Consider the following 16,754-nt stretch of genomic DNA (forward strand, 5'->3'; position numbering starts at 1 on the left):
TAACCCGATTTTAAAGACGGTTTAAAATTGACCACTCTTTACTCTCCTGTTTGTAACGTACTCACCTGGAAACTAGTGAGGTGTGAGGAAATGATGGGAATTTTAACACTCGATCAAATATGGTTTAATACCTTAGGGAGTGGAAGATTATGACCAGCTTTATGTGGACATATACTCAGTTGGATCAGGTTATTGATAAGTTTATGATGCTCTTGTTCCAGTCAACGTTCCAACTGTGAGGCTCATGTCGAAAAATTTATATAAGTGGCGTTGTTGTTATATTAATTAGGTTCGGTAACTCACGTTTCCTTTCATCCTGCTCAATATCATCACAGGGTTAATATGGGGTAGTGTTATTTTGTATAGATATTAATTGATATATTGTAAAAGGAATCATAGTCTTTCAAAATAATTAGTAGTATTAAAACATCTAAATCCGACTCCTTCATTTTTTACACGCGAATTACGTTATAATAACATAGGTTTGTCCATTAGTCTATCTGTCTGTTCGTTAACTGTTCAGTATTCACCCAAAACAGTAATTTTCTTATTCACGTCTTTTCTGGTTATTGGAGTGTTACTAATGAGAACATATAATCAGATTCATTCCTTGTCAGTTCTCGGCGTGTACTGAGCGTCTCACGATCGTTTACTCATAAGTTTAGGCTTCTTCAAGTTTTTGTTTCGTAATATATTTGTTTTTATCATCATATTCTTCCAAGATGACTGAAAAATTGCCCTTATCCGTCCTTTTTTTGTGTATGTGTTAATTTTTATCATTTTTGGCAGCGTTTTAGTCAACTCAGTTTCCGCGTTTCCTGTTTATTTATTTATTTTGATTCTTTTTGGGGGTACGCTTGGAAATATTTTTCAAGAGCTACATAAGCGCAACCAATGACCAATCGTCGGTTACTCTTATTTTATTGAGGGATGAGATAAAATTTCACCCTGTAAATTACCAGATACAGTTTGCCTAGAATAAAAAGTTATCCAGTACGTTTACATTAGGTCGAATATCTTTTACATTTCTGTAGTATTATCATCTTAGCTCACCCCCTTGATACTGAGAGTTACCCCCGTTCAGTAATCGTAAATGCAGGTTGCCTTTAACGCATTCAGTAGCTCTAATTATCGCAGATTATTGTAAGAAGGTGAAATATCGTTATGATTATTGTACACTTATAATACATTAAGTCATTATAGACAGGTATTTAAATGATCTTACAGGGTATTTACATATATTTACGTACACAAGGAACTGAATTATCTTACACATGTATAGTGAAAGTTTTATAACAATTAGTTAAATTAGCGTATACAGTTTAATTATCGTATGCAAGAGGGTTAAATTATCATACACGTTTTTTAATTGCGGTACATCAGTAGGTAAAAATTATCGTCAACAGGTACCTTCTCATCACCGGTAGAGAGAGAAGCTGTTGTATACTGTCAATATCAGTTATCAAACGTAAATACACTCCATCGCGGTGCTGGTGCCGTTAGGTAAACACGCTCTAAGGGATAAGTAGACTCCGTAAATTAATGCAGCTATCATGCTTTAAGACTGGAATTAGTCACAATGGAGAATAAAACGATTGTACTTGAATGTATAAAAGAATCGTTAATAAGAGATTACGCTATCGTACTCAAGAGGGTTTTTTTAAGACTCCATCCGGCAGATCAAGTTGTCGGGGTTCCTTAGGGTTCCAGCGGGGTTCCGTTAAGGGCTCCGTCCACCAGGGATCATGAGAGGCGTTAACAGAGGCGGTGGACAGAGATTTGACTACCAAATTACAGACAGTCGTCCGCTCCTCCCACGTACACCCCACCACCTGCATATTCATTTATGTGTGTGTATATATATATATATACGTAGCAGCGGGTGTATATATACATAGTAGTGCAGTAATACATAAGGGAAAACAATATTTAAATAAAAACATTCCATCAGTTAGTATGAGTAGCCGCCGTCCCTGTGTTCTACGTCTGTCTCATATACATACAGTATAGACTACATATGCAGTACATAAATTCCCTCGCAGAAGGAGGTGTTAATAATGGATAAGTCCGAATTCCTCTCTGGCGTCTATTATCTCTCAGTGTATGGAGTAAATGACCTAGAGAGTCAGGTTTTCAAGTTTAGGGGAGGAGTATTGGAGGAGCATAATAACATGATGTTGATACGAATGTCATGATTTTCTTTTTCATCTGAAAATGATGATATTAATGACGATAATACTCATCTTGTGATATATAGACAATCAACAATGAAAAATATAATTTATATTAACGAAGATCAAAATAAACAAGATGAGTATCTACCTAATGGCTACTGCCGCCAGAAGACCTCTTAAACGATGCCATGTGAACCACCGAAGAAGAAAATTACGGAAATATCATCGGCTTTATCAAGTAATTGAACTCTAGATCCCCAAAGAGACTAATTGCGTTAAAACAAAAGCTAACAGCGACCCCCTGGAAATTGTGGCCTAATTTCAGCTATCTCCTACCATTTCTCTCTGGGTCTCAGGTTATCGAAACTCAGCTCCCTTGGTGCAGCCAGCCAGGGGAAGAAGGGATACACGCTCTGTGTTTGTCTGTGTGCTCCTGTGTTTGATGTCAAGGCTGGTTGTGTGTTTCTGTGTTTTAAAATGTATTACGAAGTTTGATTTGCTCTGTGTGTGTGTGTGTGTGTGTGTGTGTGTGTGTGTGATCGTGTGGCTATGGTCATAAACACATTTTCAAGCTCTGTCTCTCATACACACATAAACCAATACACACTTACTCCCCTCTTACAAACGCATGACATATGTACTCATCCGTCTTATAACACACACACACACACACACACACACACACACACACACACACACACACACACACACACACACACACACACACACACACACACACACACACACACACACACACACACACTCACACACACACAGTCCCAGGACGTTTAATGTATCCACTGTTATTTCTATGTTATTTTTTGGGGGGGTCATTGTTCCCCAGCCGAGAGGGATGATTTCCCCAGAGAGACGAGACCGGGTAGTTATTTTACACTGGCTGCGAGTTATGTTTAGTAAAGGCTTATCTTACCTTTTATTGGCTAGGTTAGGTTGGGTTAGGTTAGGTTAGGTTAGGTTAGCTCACTCTCCCTCTACAGTACACTTTCATTTCATATCGAAGCCACTCATAATTTATTGGATTTTTTTTTATCGTAAGGTTTTCACAGTAATTAATGGAAGAAATATATGGTTATGGTCACAGCGGGACTTTTGAAGTTCTTATTTGTGTGTGTGTGTGTGTGTGTGTGTGTATCTCTCTCTCTTTCTGTGTGTCTGTTTCTCTCTCGCTCTCTGTTTCCCTCCACCCTCTCTCTCTCTCTCTCTCTTTCTCCTTTTGACGTTCAAGAAACTATTTGATGACTGGAATTAATTTTCTTGTTTTAATACTTTTTCATTTTTTTATTGTTTCCATTTACTATTTTTTTTCGGAGATTAAACTAACATTCAAAGGCAGGATCTTGTATACACACAACAATAACACGCAGTATTGTACCAAGTCTCCAAGAGTCTTTCAATACGGGTTTAATTAAGAGAGTTGACGAGGAAATAAGAACTGTGTATGAAGATTTTACTGAATACATGTCGATCTATCTATCTATCTGTCTGTCTGTCTGTCTGTCGACCCGATTAGACATATTAAAATTAATGGCACACACACACACACACACACAAACACACACTTACACTTATATCACTGCCACTGCCCAAATATCAGATTTTCTTGACACATTTCAAGAGCTGTGTCTTTACTTAATACTACAAAGTGTGAGAGAGAATCTTGCCATTAGTCAGTGTTCACATAAAGAGCACAGTCTTAAGAATTTCCCAAATGTTCAGCGTTAAAAATTCCCGACAAATTCTTCTTAAAACCTTAATTGGGAAAAAATATGCAATTAAATCTGCATACATGAATTCATAACACCATTGTATTTCTTTCTTGAAGTTTAAAGCGATTATTCTCGCTATCGCTTTCTGTCTGTCTGTCTGTCTTTCTGTTTGGCTTTCTCAATATGTTTTTATGTTTTAATTCTTCTGTCTTTTGTATGTTTCTCCCTCTGTTTCTCTTTATCTTTATTTTCTTTTTTATTATTTCGATTTTAATCTCTGTTTCTCTCTTCTTACCTTCAATATATTGTTTATGTATAATAGCTCTTAATATTACACAATAAGGGCCGGTTATCTTAACACACACACACACACACACACACACACACACACACACACACACACACATATCCTCTGATCTACTCCCATAACATTTATCCAATCTCCATAACTCTTAACCCTCAATAACATCATCCACTCCTACAAGTATATAAAAGAATATAGAAAAAAAAGGTAAAAACTAAACGCAATAAAACTTACGTCACTCGTTCAAAGTTCACCAAAAGAATATGAAACACGGAAGAAAAAAGATAATAACTAGCCAGAAAATTCACTATTGTTTATAAGGAACGTCGCTACGGCAGTTCCATCTCCCAGTAACTTCGTCGTTTGTGTGTTCCGTTCTTTTTTGTCTCTTGTTCCGTATTTTTTCTTATAGTTTCCCAACTTTAATGAAGGACGGACTTAATTTCAACAACAGTTTCCGTTTATCCGCCCGACGGCCAGGTTATGTAAGAGTGAAGTGTCTGGCTTTTAATGACGTCTGTGTGTGTGTGTGTGTGTGTGTTCGTGACGGGTAATTGTTGAGATAGGTATCGTATATCTAGTAGAGTCTTGTGTCGTGTTTTGTCTTGTGTGTATGTATGTCATTTTCCAGTCTGTAATTTTGTATGTTACTGTGGGATCCTAAGCCAAACTTAAAGGAATGCTACAATAATGTCGAGGCAGTGTCGAGTTCCTGTATAAATCAAGAGACTAGAGAGATGCGAAAAGAGAAGACGATTGAACCCTTTTGTGTTATGTAATCTTATATAACAAGGATCACTGTAGTCGTCCCAAGATACACATTATATCATGCCATGTATCGGAGGAAACATATAATAATGAAGAAAGTATGCTATTGGATCCTACTAGATAATAAAGAGTTATGGGATTCAATGTCACATGATCTACGTTAAATAACCAAACCTTTATAACTTTGACCTTAAGGTAGAGGATGGATTTGTCAGATTAAAGACTCAGAAAAAGGTTATCGTGTTGCCTTTGATCTGAAAACAATAAACACATTCAGGTTATATCATTCTTGTTTTGTTGAACATAACTTTAATTTTCGATCTAGTCTTAAGGTATTAAAATCCCTTTGTAAGATGATATTTTGGAATCAGAGAATCATTTGGACGATCAGAAACTCATAAGAAATTGTCTTTTTCTAGAAATTGTTTTTAGGATGTAAATACAAAAACCTCTTATATAATCTAATAATAGGACACAAAAAATTCCCTTTGTGAAATCTACGACCTTATCGGCTTTATTGGGTCAATAGTGGGAGAGGATTGAGCTCTTTGGTTTAATTACCTAGGCTAATGTGGCCAATTACGGACCCTGTTCTCATTCAGTTGATGCAAATTGGGCATCTGAGGGCAGCAAAGGGAAGTAACAGGGCGAGCAAATACCTAGATGGCAAAGCTCTGTGTCAACAACAACCATGTTATGTAGAGCAGAGTAGAGGGGCCCACCTTGGCGGCAGGTAACCAAAAGCAGTGTTGCCTTCACTAAAACGTTGGTGGCGAAATTATAGCCTAAAGAAGATCACACCTTACTGGGCAGGTACTGTACAGTACATCTGGCTAGCAGGATATCACGGGGTGTTGTGGATGAGAATTTACTGCGGTGACCTGTGTGTGTGTGTGTGTGTGTGTGTGTGTGTGTGTGTGTGTGTGTGTGTGTGTGTGTGTGTGTGTGTGTGTGTGTGTGTCCTTTCTTCCATTTATTCCCCTTTCTGATTCTATTCCTTTCCACTGCTACTTCTTTACTTCCCTCCCTCAATACCCTACTTCCATCCCCTTCTTCCAATCCATTCCTCCCTCCTTTCTCTATCCGTCTTAATCTCACTCCCCGTCTTGCATCCCTTCCCCCCTCTGCCTCCATCTCTGCCCCTCTCCTTCCCGCTGCCTCCATCTCTCCCTCAAGAGTGGATCACGACTCTAGGTTGCCCCTCTATCTTTATCACCAAGATGCGTCACGCGCGGGTACTGGCCCATGCCTGCCACCCACGCCCATGCCATGTGTGTGTAGGTTATGTACACGCCTTTTCACCCACTCCTCACCCATCCCCCACTAGTACAGGTTATACTCATTCTCGTATATATCCCCACGGTCATACCTATACTATCCACACCCTCATAATCACATCTACATGCCCATGATTACACCCACATACCATTACACCCACATGATTACACTCACACCCCCAAAATTACACCTATACACACATAATTACACCCACATAATTAAACCCTCACCTCACGTAACATAACCCACTAAACTTAGCCTGATTACGACTTAAGTTCATCTCACTTAAACTAAATTTAGCTAACATTACCTAACCTCAATTAAACTAGCCACTCTAACGTCACTTAACCTGACCTTGCCTAACCTATCCTTACCCAATTTAACTTATCTAAAATAAAGTAACTTAACCTGAACCCATCTATCCAATCTAATTTAATTTAATTCAAAATAATCAAAACAAATGTTACCTTACTTGACCATATCTATTTTATCCTTCCCCAGTCTAAGGTAATGCAACCTTTCTTAACTAACTTAACATTATCTACCTTACCCTGGGCCACACTTAACTTTACCTAATCTTACATATATTAACCAAATCATTACACGAATTAACTAAAGGTGTGTTTTAGTTGATGAGTGAAATGATTGGTTACACTCCCCCTCTCTCTTTCTTTATATATATATATATATATATATATATATATATATATATATATATATATATATATATATATATATATATATATATATATATATATGTGTGTGTGTGTGTGTGTGTGTGTGTGTGCGTGTGCGTGTGTGTGTGTTTAACGCTATTTGGACACCCACACACGCCAGCCAGCTCTAAGTTAAACAGGAAGGTAAAATCTCGTGTTTAATTCAGGTTGGGAGAGAGGTACAGGTCCCCCCTTCCCCTCTCGCCATGATGCCGGCGGGCAGCCCAACACCTCCATCAGCGGCGGCGTCCTCGGCATAATTCACCCACATCCATAACATTCATGAACCATTCCCAGATCATCATTCATTATGAGGATGCACGCGAGGCAGCGGCTTCAGCGCTGCCGAGGGGTAAGGAGGACTGAGGCGGATTTGGGGGGACTGGAGAGGACTAGGAAGGACTGGAGGGGACTAGTAAGGACTGGAGCCTTAGTGGAGTAATGGTTAGTGCGTCAGCGTGTTGCATTACGGGCCCTTGTTCGATCTCAAGACACACCAAACCGTTTCCATTGACAGACTATTCTAATGACGTGGTCGAAAAAACCTCAATCCGTGTCACTGTAACTTGGAATCTTAGATTAAACTATCAGATACCTAACCGGGGGGACCATGTGACATCTTATCAAAACACCGCCTGTACACAGATCTACATAGAGCTACAGAGACTTCAAAAAGATAACTACACAACAGTACCCAAGATACATGGACACATAATATGTTACATCATGTTATACACACTGACTGTAAAAACATAAATGTGACCTAAGATAAGAAATGAGATACAAAATTCACTACTGAGTTACGAAATTTTTGAAGCCTCGGAAATTGTACAAATAATGCAAAATACACCCAAAAAAGACTCACACACATACCATGAAAAAGACCCGCGTGTCCTCACTGTCTCACCCTGTTAACAACACTCGATAACCTTGGAGCTATTCCACACCGTAACTCAGGTCGAATCTTTTTTTCTCATCGATTTCAAACAAGTAGCCATCTCTCAGACTTGTGGCCTAGAATGACATCAACTAAGTACTTACCAAGCCATTATAAGTTAGAGAGAATTATATTTCATAATTAAGAGTGGTATAATTATCGTAAAGTGAAATGCATATTGAACTTAACATCGTTATTAATAATTATAGAAAATATATCGACCTGGGGTTAAGTCTCTTGGTGTTGAGAGTTGAGTTCCGGGATGACTGTTATGAATAACTTATGAGTAACTGTTATGGGTAACTTATGAGTAACAATTAAAAGTAACTCATGATTTATTTTTGTGAATGACCATAAGTTAATTGTAATGAATGATTTATGAACCACTATTATGGATGGCATGATTAACTGTTGTAATTAACTGTTATGGTTAACATGTATGAGTAATTGTTATGAGATAGTTCAGATGTAATGAACACAACGAGTCCAGTATACATTCAACACATACATACAATTTCTCCTCAGGTTCTAGGAATACCATAAAAAAGTAAATTACGAAAAATCACACTCGAATGCAAACAAAATAATAACAAATAAAAATCTACTTGCGAACGTCCTTAAGCAAGAAAGATATCGGACACACCACATTGAGAAAACAACGAAAAAATGAAATGGAATTAAAATAAAAGAAAAAAAGGTGGAAATGAAGAAAAATTATGCCGAAAATATCACGAGGGCCAGAAAAACTCGAGGTAGTAAAATTGCCGATAGATTTCTTGCGTGAAAGAAATTGTAAGTGGGGGAACTGCCTAGGTAAAAAGCTTCTGGACAGGAATTCCCAGAACTGAAGGAGTGGGGTGTGATGGGTGAAGAGTGAGAGCTGGCAGTCTGACCTCTGAAACCCAGCTCTCCTGTATCTCTCTCTCTCTCTCCCTCTCTCTTTTTTACTCACCTATTCACTCACTTTACTGCTTGGTCCCTCTTATTATATTTTCTTCTCTCTCGTATTCTCACCATACTGTATTTAATGTAGTATTCTTCGTCTCTCTCTCTCTCTCTCTTACTCTTTTTCTCTTTAATCTTGCTACTTAGTCCCTTACTGTGTTCACCTCTCTCTCTCCATCCCTTTTTACCTATGTCCTTCTCCTTTCTTAATTAACTGTATTCTCTCTCTCTCCTTTTTCTCACCTTGCTGTTTTCTTCCTCTTTCGGTAATTTTCTCTCACCTCACTACCTACCCTCTTAATGTTCTGCCCTCTGGCGGTAATCTGACAACTCACTTCTGTTTCCTGGCTTCATGAAGATAAGAAAAGGCTGAAAAAATATATATACTGTATATATATATATATATATATATATATATATATATATATATATATATATATATATATATATATATATATATATATATATATATATATATATATATATATATATATATATATATATCTTGATAAAATATCTTAGGTCTTTATTCAAGACATCTTCAGAGGCAGGGCAGAGTTGCCTCTGCCTCTCTTGAATCTTATATATATATATATATATATATATATATATATATATATATATATATATATATATATATATATATATATATATATATATATATATATATATATATATATATATATATATATATATATATATATATATATATATATATATATATACTGTAGATGTAGGGGTAGATCAGATAAAAAAAGAAAGGTAGACAGAGAGATCATGAATCACTAAATAGGTAGACTGATATACTGCCTCGTAGACTTACAGGCTTAGTTAAAAAAAAAGAACTCACCTTCCAATACATTACATTAATATTCATGAGAAACGTGTCTTGTTGCCTTAATCAGATATTTGTATTCTCTCAGCCCAACTTAAGGGGTAATTCTCATCTCACGCCCAGTGGCCTTAAACCCGCCTAAAATATCACCTCGGTAATAAACTTAGGGGAGGAGCATCACACCGCAACAAATCTAACGCGTCAGGTCCCCAGCAGCCTCTACTTCATCCTCAGGTTTTCGTTGGCGGGGTTGTCAAGAGGCCTGTTGTTGGGGGTATACTTAGCTAGTGTTTATCAGGCGGGTTCTCGCTCTCTCAGGGCTTCACTAGCCTGATCAATTCTTAGTAACTTTTTCTTAAAATGTATGTCTGTATGATTGTAATTCTGTCTCATTTTTTCTGTCTATATGTCTGTCTGTCTTCTAGTCTATATCTACCTGTTTGTCTCTCTGACCTTTGATCTGTCTCCCAAATCAAGTCACTTCTTACCTTAGGCAACACCACCTCACCTGACAGATTGTATCATACCTGACCAACCCTTTTTTTTGGCAGGTGTTTATTCTCTCTCTCTCTCTCTCTCACACACACACACACACACACACACACACACACACACACACACACACACACACACATACAGAGCAAAAATAGAATAAGTGAATATTGCAAATTAGAAGAAGAAGAAAAAGAAGAAGAAAAAGAAGAAGAAAAGAAGAAGAAGAAGAAGAAAAAGAAGAAGAAGAAGAAGAAGAAGAAGAAGAAGAAGAAGAAGAAGAAGAAGAAGAAGAAGAAGAAGAAGAAGACGAAGAAGACGAAGAAGAAGAAGGTATTATTCTTGTTTTATGAGGAAGAATACTGAAGAAAAACCTAAGTAAAGAAAATATGAACAGAAAGTTAACATAGGAAGAGAGAAAATGGAAAAAATGCTCCAATCAGTAGTCAAGACATCTCCTCAGACATTTAAATTCCTTATTAGTTCTTCCACTTCGTTATTCTTTCATTCACCAGTTTTTCTTCTGTTTTGTGATTTTACTAACTTCCTTCTGCTCTCTCTCTCTCTCTCTCTTCGACTCATTCTTTCTTGTTTTATTGATTCCTCCCTTCCGTTTCCTTGCTCCTAACTCCTCCTCCCTCTTCCCAACTCACTTTTCCCCTCTCTTCCTCTTCCTTCTCCCTAACTCATTCTACCTCTTCTCTCGTCCTAACTCACCCTTTCCTCCTAATTCGATCCTTCTTCCTCTCTCTCTCTCTGTCTCTTCCCGACTACTCCTTTCGTTATTTTGTCTCCCTCCATATTCTCAACGTTCCCTTCCTCTTCGTTCACGCATAACTACCACTTTTCCTATATCATCACCCTCCCTCTCTGCCTGCCTGCCTGTCTGTCTATCTGTCTGTCTCCCCATACGCTATTCATTATCCACTCTTGTTTTCTCTGATCACGTTTTTCGTTATTCTTTCGCACTGATATTCTCAACGCCAGTTTTTACTTCCCTGATTCACTTTTTTTTTCCGCCAATCTGTCTATCCTTTATTTCTCTTTTGTGTGGAATGGATCAAAGAGAAGAGAAACCTCACAGAAAGGGGAGAGGATTAGCGGTGAGTGATGCTAGAAAAGTGTAGAAAGGGACAGCAAAGAGGGAGAGCAGTGGAAGAGAGGCTAGGGCAATAGACGATGGGATAGGGCAATGCGAGAGGGGCAAAGACAACAGACGATGAGACAGGAAAATAGAAACAGGGCTAGGACAACAGAAGAAGGGCTAGGGAAACAGGAGAATGGCTAGGATAACAGGAGAGGGGCTAGGACAAAAGGAGAGGGGCTAGGACAACAGGAGAGGACTAGACAAGCACAGAAGGAGGCTAGACAGCAAGTTCTTCCTGACACCTCTATTCTATCCCCGTCTCGACTATTTTTCTCCCTCTTCTCTCTCTCCCTTTCCTCCCCACCCCTGAAAGATTTTTTTTCTTTAACCTCTAGAAAACTTCGTCCATTAGTCTATTTGTTTATTACTCCTCGCACGAGTAATGTTCTCGTTTAATGGTTTCTTTTCTGTGTGTGTGTGTGTGTGTGTGTGTGTTCGACCTGTAGGGTAAATACAGCAAAGACTTTATGTAAATACTGTGAGGTAGCGGGAAATTTTTACTCTTAAGTTAAAGACTGTGTGATGTAGGTGGGAAAGAAATTTTTACCCTGTGGGGAAAGTATAAGAGTGTGTGTGTGTGATACTAGAGATTAAATTTTCACTCTCTTTTTTTTCCACTTACGGGAAAATATATTTATACACAAGATATTATCCGTTTAGGGAAGGAGCACTAATAGATATTATTTTTTCCTCGTGGTGAAGTACAGGTAATATGTCTTTTTGTCTTGCTACAGAGATGTGTTTAAAATGGAGGTTCCTCACTGCACCTCTGATCTGATTATCCTTATTTTGATATTCATGAACAGCAGAGATTGAGATTGATATGTTTATCTTTTTTTCATTATACAGACATTGACTAAGTTACCCTTGTTCAGGTTGTTCTTAATTCATGGTTGATCGTGACTTAGACACCCTCAAATTCAAGGTTATACTTGCCTACTTTTCCTTCAGCGATGTTCAGTTTAAGTCTAATGATTCTACAACCAGATCTCCTTGTTCAGGTCGTCGATGGATTAGTGTACCTAGGGTTTGGTCTCCAATGACCTAATTTACCCTTAATCAGACCTAATGTACCCTTGATCATTTCTCCATTGGTCTAGAGTTCCCCTGGGTAGTCTCCATTGGCCTAAATTTCAGGTTTAAACAAGGTGACTGAATTACGATTTTTTTTTTACGATTCTACATTTCAGTGTCCCCTATTGTTCACTTTTCATAATCAAAAGATTATCACAGCCTTTTGTTAAATGACAATCATATTATGTAACACACACAGATAAACCAATACGTAGTTATATTCCTTTCTTTACTCTGCATCTTATAAAAACAGAGAAAGAAAAATAAACCGATGAGTTGTCCCCAAGATATTTCCAGGACTCTGCCCACGACTTTCTTTTCCCCAGCACTAAACATTTTTTTCCCTCTATCTTGCCACCATATCCATTCTTCCCCGGTGTAAGCATCATTTACCCTCGCCTCGAGAGCTGAATTGCTCCTTCCTGACCCATGGTGGACCACGTCTCTCGCTGACGCTGCACATCCCCAGCCCGTGTCCTCGCGCTCTGCCTTATATAGTGGTGCTCGCCCTCCACGCCAGCCAACCAAAATGTTTTCCGACACATTTTCCCGCCACGTTTTCAAGTCAAATCCCAAATGTTTGGCGGAAAATATCCCGAAAACTGCTTAACCGAATTTTGGGTTATGATAACATTGGGAATATAGTATTATAGCATCGCTTAAAATAAAAATAGGAGATGAATTAGCACTAATTTTTTTTGTCTATGCGATTCTTTTTCGCTTAAAACGTAAGGTACTATTTTACTACATTAAACAATCTGTATCGGCTTCATAAATCACGTTTGATTTATCGCCCCATTACAAAGAGGGCAGTTCTGAAGCTTGAATGTAGGCCTATTCATCATGGCGGCTAGACCATGTGAACTCTCGGCTTAATAATAATGATAATAGTGATATTATTATAATTATTATGAAAATAATAGTTATGATAAATAAGAGAAAAATAATATGTTCAATGATATATTACTAATACTAACAATGACGATGACGATGACGATGACGATGATGATGACGATGATGATGATGATGATGATGATGATGATGATGATTGATAATAATACTAATACTAATACTAATACTAATACTAATAATAATAATAATAATAATAATAATAATAATAATAATAATAATAATAATGGATATGGTGATGATGAAGGTAAAGATCAATACACAATCTTCACTGTTAAGCACTATTATCAAAATATAACACCTCAAGTCATGCTTTGGTTCGTTTTACAAGGCATTAATGTAATATTTTCGCTTCACAAGGTTGCTCCATCGCCTCACGCCCTGGGGAGAGTTACAACTGCGAATGTAAAAAGTAAGTGACGCTGTGTTCGTCTCGTTTAAATACTTTAGTGTATAAACTTGGAAATGATTTTCTATTCGCTGTTCAGTAACTTGTTTTCGTGTTTAAGTTTCATGTCTTTATGAACAACATCCCTCCTTACCTGAGATTAGTTCCTTTACTGAGTTCTTCACTCCGGATCATTCACCTCAGGTAACATCTTTATCTATCAGTCTCGGATCTTAGTGTCCATGTTGGGGATAAGGTGTCGTGTCTGCATCTTTCTTGGGAGACCTGTTTTTATGACTTACTTCCAATTATGAGACGAGCATCTTACGGCCACCTCAACTTGACATCAGCTTCTGTTTATGGTTGTATTTTAGAGAATATGTTTTATGTTAGTAAGGGTTCCGTGTAAATACTGTTCCCCAAGTATTATTAATTCTGTGTTTTCCAGTTAGAAATGTATCCTGATGTGATCTTCTACTCATTGTATTCAGTTGTATCTAATCTCCTTGATGGGTCGCCTGGGTTGTGTAACTCAGCTTGCAACATGAAACATATGTTTAGTCATAGCAACAAAACATATTTTCAACCAGGTAAAATTATTTCGCAGTCTGCTATCGGGATGTCATTGTACGAATATTAACGAATCATTTATAGCACTAAAGATTTTCACTTTATTGATGAAATTCAGTCATGTTCATATTTCTTCTCTTGATGTTTCTGTCGGCAATATTTAATGAAATTTTGGAGATACAAAGTATCGTCTGTTAGATTAGGCTCTCTCTTGGCACCTTTTCATCTTCATCTTTCCTTATCTCTTCTTCCATCACATGGTTTAGCATGTACTCCTGTTGACACCAAGCATAAATAACTCAGTACTCAGGGCCGCTCTACATCCTTGGGGAAATTTTCTCCGCTGTTCGTTAGTCTGTGTGTCTCTGTCTGTCTCTATTACCTTCGTCCCAGCAGAGGAGACGGTTGTGTGTGTGGGGGGAGGGGGAGAAGGAGGTGGAAGGGGAAGGAGTGGAATGACTGCCGCGGCCCCTGAGTGTGTATCCATCGACCTCCGTCTTAGTTTTTGAGGTTTTTTGTAATACAACATCGTGTTAGAAGACCAGAGACAAAGAAGAAAGATCCCAATTTTTTATTTTTTTATATCGGGCGACAACTCGAGTACAGATCATCTAATTTTTACTAAAGGTGACATGAATTACTCAGCAACACGATTCACACTTATATTACCTAAAACTCTGAGGGGAGGAGATCAAGAGAGACAATGGGGAAGACTTGGTGCCTTATGTGTGTATATACAAGTAATGTTCTCTGCCTGTTTATGGTTGTGCTTGCCTGAATGCTATTTGTGTATGCATAAGTGTTTGTGTGTGCGTGTGTGTAAATACGCTTATTAGTATCCATGTATTCATGTGTATGTAAGTGTGCTCCTGTGTGTATGAGAGAGAGAGAGAACCCCCTCTTTGCGTGAATTGAGTGACTGAGAGATAAACAAACTGATAACAGTACCCTTACCTCCTGGTAGATGAACAGGGCGCTTATCAGTGATGTGGGCTGTAAATAAAGAAGAGAAAGGTGATAATAATAACAGCCGCTACGAAGACATCTGTAATAATAACACCGGCGAAAAGAAAATAACAACAAAAGAAGAAAGAACACAAACAACATTTAAACGGAGATGAAAAAAAAATAATAATGAGAGTAAAAACTTTAAACTGAAGGCAAAAAAATAATGTTTAAAGACTAGGAATAAAGAATAAAAAAATGAAGAAAACACAGAAGTGAAAACAATGAGGGAACAAAAAATAGAAAATAAAATAAGAACAACAACGAAGGTAAGAACAAAAACACCGACATTATAGCAAAGACAGGGAAAAGATCACAACAACGAAGGTAAAATAAAAAAAACACACAACCTCCCGCAGCAAACCAGCTTCAGCAGCTACATCAATAAAGAAAAAAAACTCTCTTAAACAGCATCAGTAAGCAGTGTCATGAAGACTTTTAAGGGTTTACATGAGGTAGAATCACACTCGTGCCTGAGAGATACATACTGTAACTTCCAACACACACACACACACACACACACACACACACACACACACACACACACACACACACACACACACACACACACACACACACACACACACACCAGCCCTGTGTAGTGGAGAGACAGATACACACACTATATCTACGCCATGGAGAGCCAGAAAGACACTCGACGCCCCTTTCGTTACAAACTGGTTCCTGGGTGTGTGACTGTGGGCGTGGGCGGCGAATTTGGAGGTCCTGATGACCACAGTGTGGGCGGCCGTCTGTCTGGGGACTGGTGAAACGTGATGGGGACGGTGGTGATGGTGAATGGTGGTGGTGGTGGTGGTAATAAGGAGTGGGTATCAAGTGTGTGAGATTGTGGTGGCGTTGGTGTCAGTGTAGGTAATAGGTCGAGAGATCTGTTGTTTGTGTGATGATAAGTGTTTGTGGTGATGATAATGGTTGCGGCAGTGTTTGTGGTGATGGTAATGGTTGCGGAGGTGATGATAATGGTTGCGGCAGTGTTTGTGGTGATGATAATGGTTGCGGCAGTGTTTGTGGTGATGGTAATGGTTGCGGCAATGTTTGTGGTGATGATAATGGTTGCGGCAGTGTTTGTGGTGATGGTAATGGTTGCGGCAGTGTTTGTAGTGATGGTAATGGTTTTGTAGCAATGGTGGTAATGGATATGGTGGTGGCAGTAATAATGCTTCTGGTGGTGACATAGGTAGCTGAAGTTTTTGGTGATAATGAAGGAGGCAGTAGTGAATAGTGATGTTGGTAGTGGTGATGTTAAAGGTGGTAGGAGGTGGTTGTATAGTGATGATGGTATTAATTATGGTAGGAATGACTTTTGAGGTGGTTATAGTGATAATGGTAGTGGTATAGTGAGGTTATCTTTGGATTATAAATGAACTTCTAAATAACTCAGTCAAAACATTCTACTTGATGTTACGACCAACGTGGCGGAGATATTGAAGACAAAGATCATCACATACAACGAAGGAATGTATA

At 38.2% G+C, this 16,754-nt stretch overlaps 1 protein-coding gene across 1 annotated transcript in view; it reads right to left on the minus strand.

Annotated features, from left to right (window-relative positions):
* Positions 1 to 16,021, minus strand: part of LOC121870360 — a 36,204-nt gene extending 20,183 nt beyond the window's left edge. Inside the window, exons 1-2 of the transcript XR_006089701.1 lie at positions 15,891 to 16,021; positions 15,219 to 15,257 (exon numbers count right to left, since the gene is read on the minus strand). The gene's annotated coding sequence lies outside the window, so the exon portion shown is untranslated. The remainder of the gene's footprint in view (positions 1 to 15,218; positions 15,258 to 15,890) is intronic.
* Positions 16,022 to 16,754: the final 733 nt, after the last annotated feature.

The sequence above is a fragment of the Homarus americanus genome, unplaced genomic scaffold (assembly GCF_018991925.1).
Source record: "Homarus americanus isolate GMGI-L3 unplaced genomic scaffold, GMGI_Hamer_2.0 scaffold40856, whole genome shotgun sequence".
NCBI lineage: Eukaryota > Metazoa > Arthropoda > Malacostraca > Decapoda > Nephropidae > Homarus > Homarus americanus.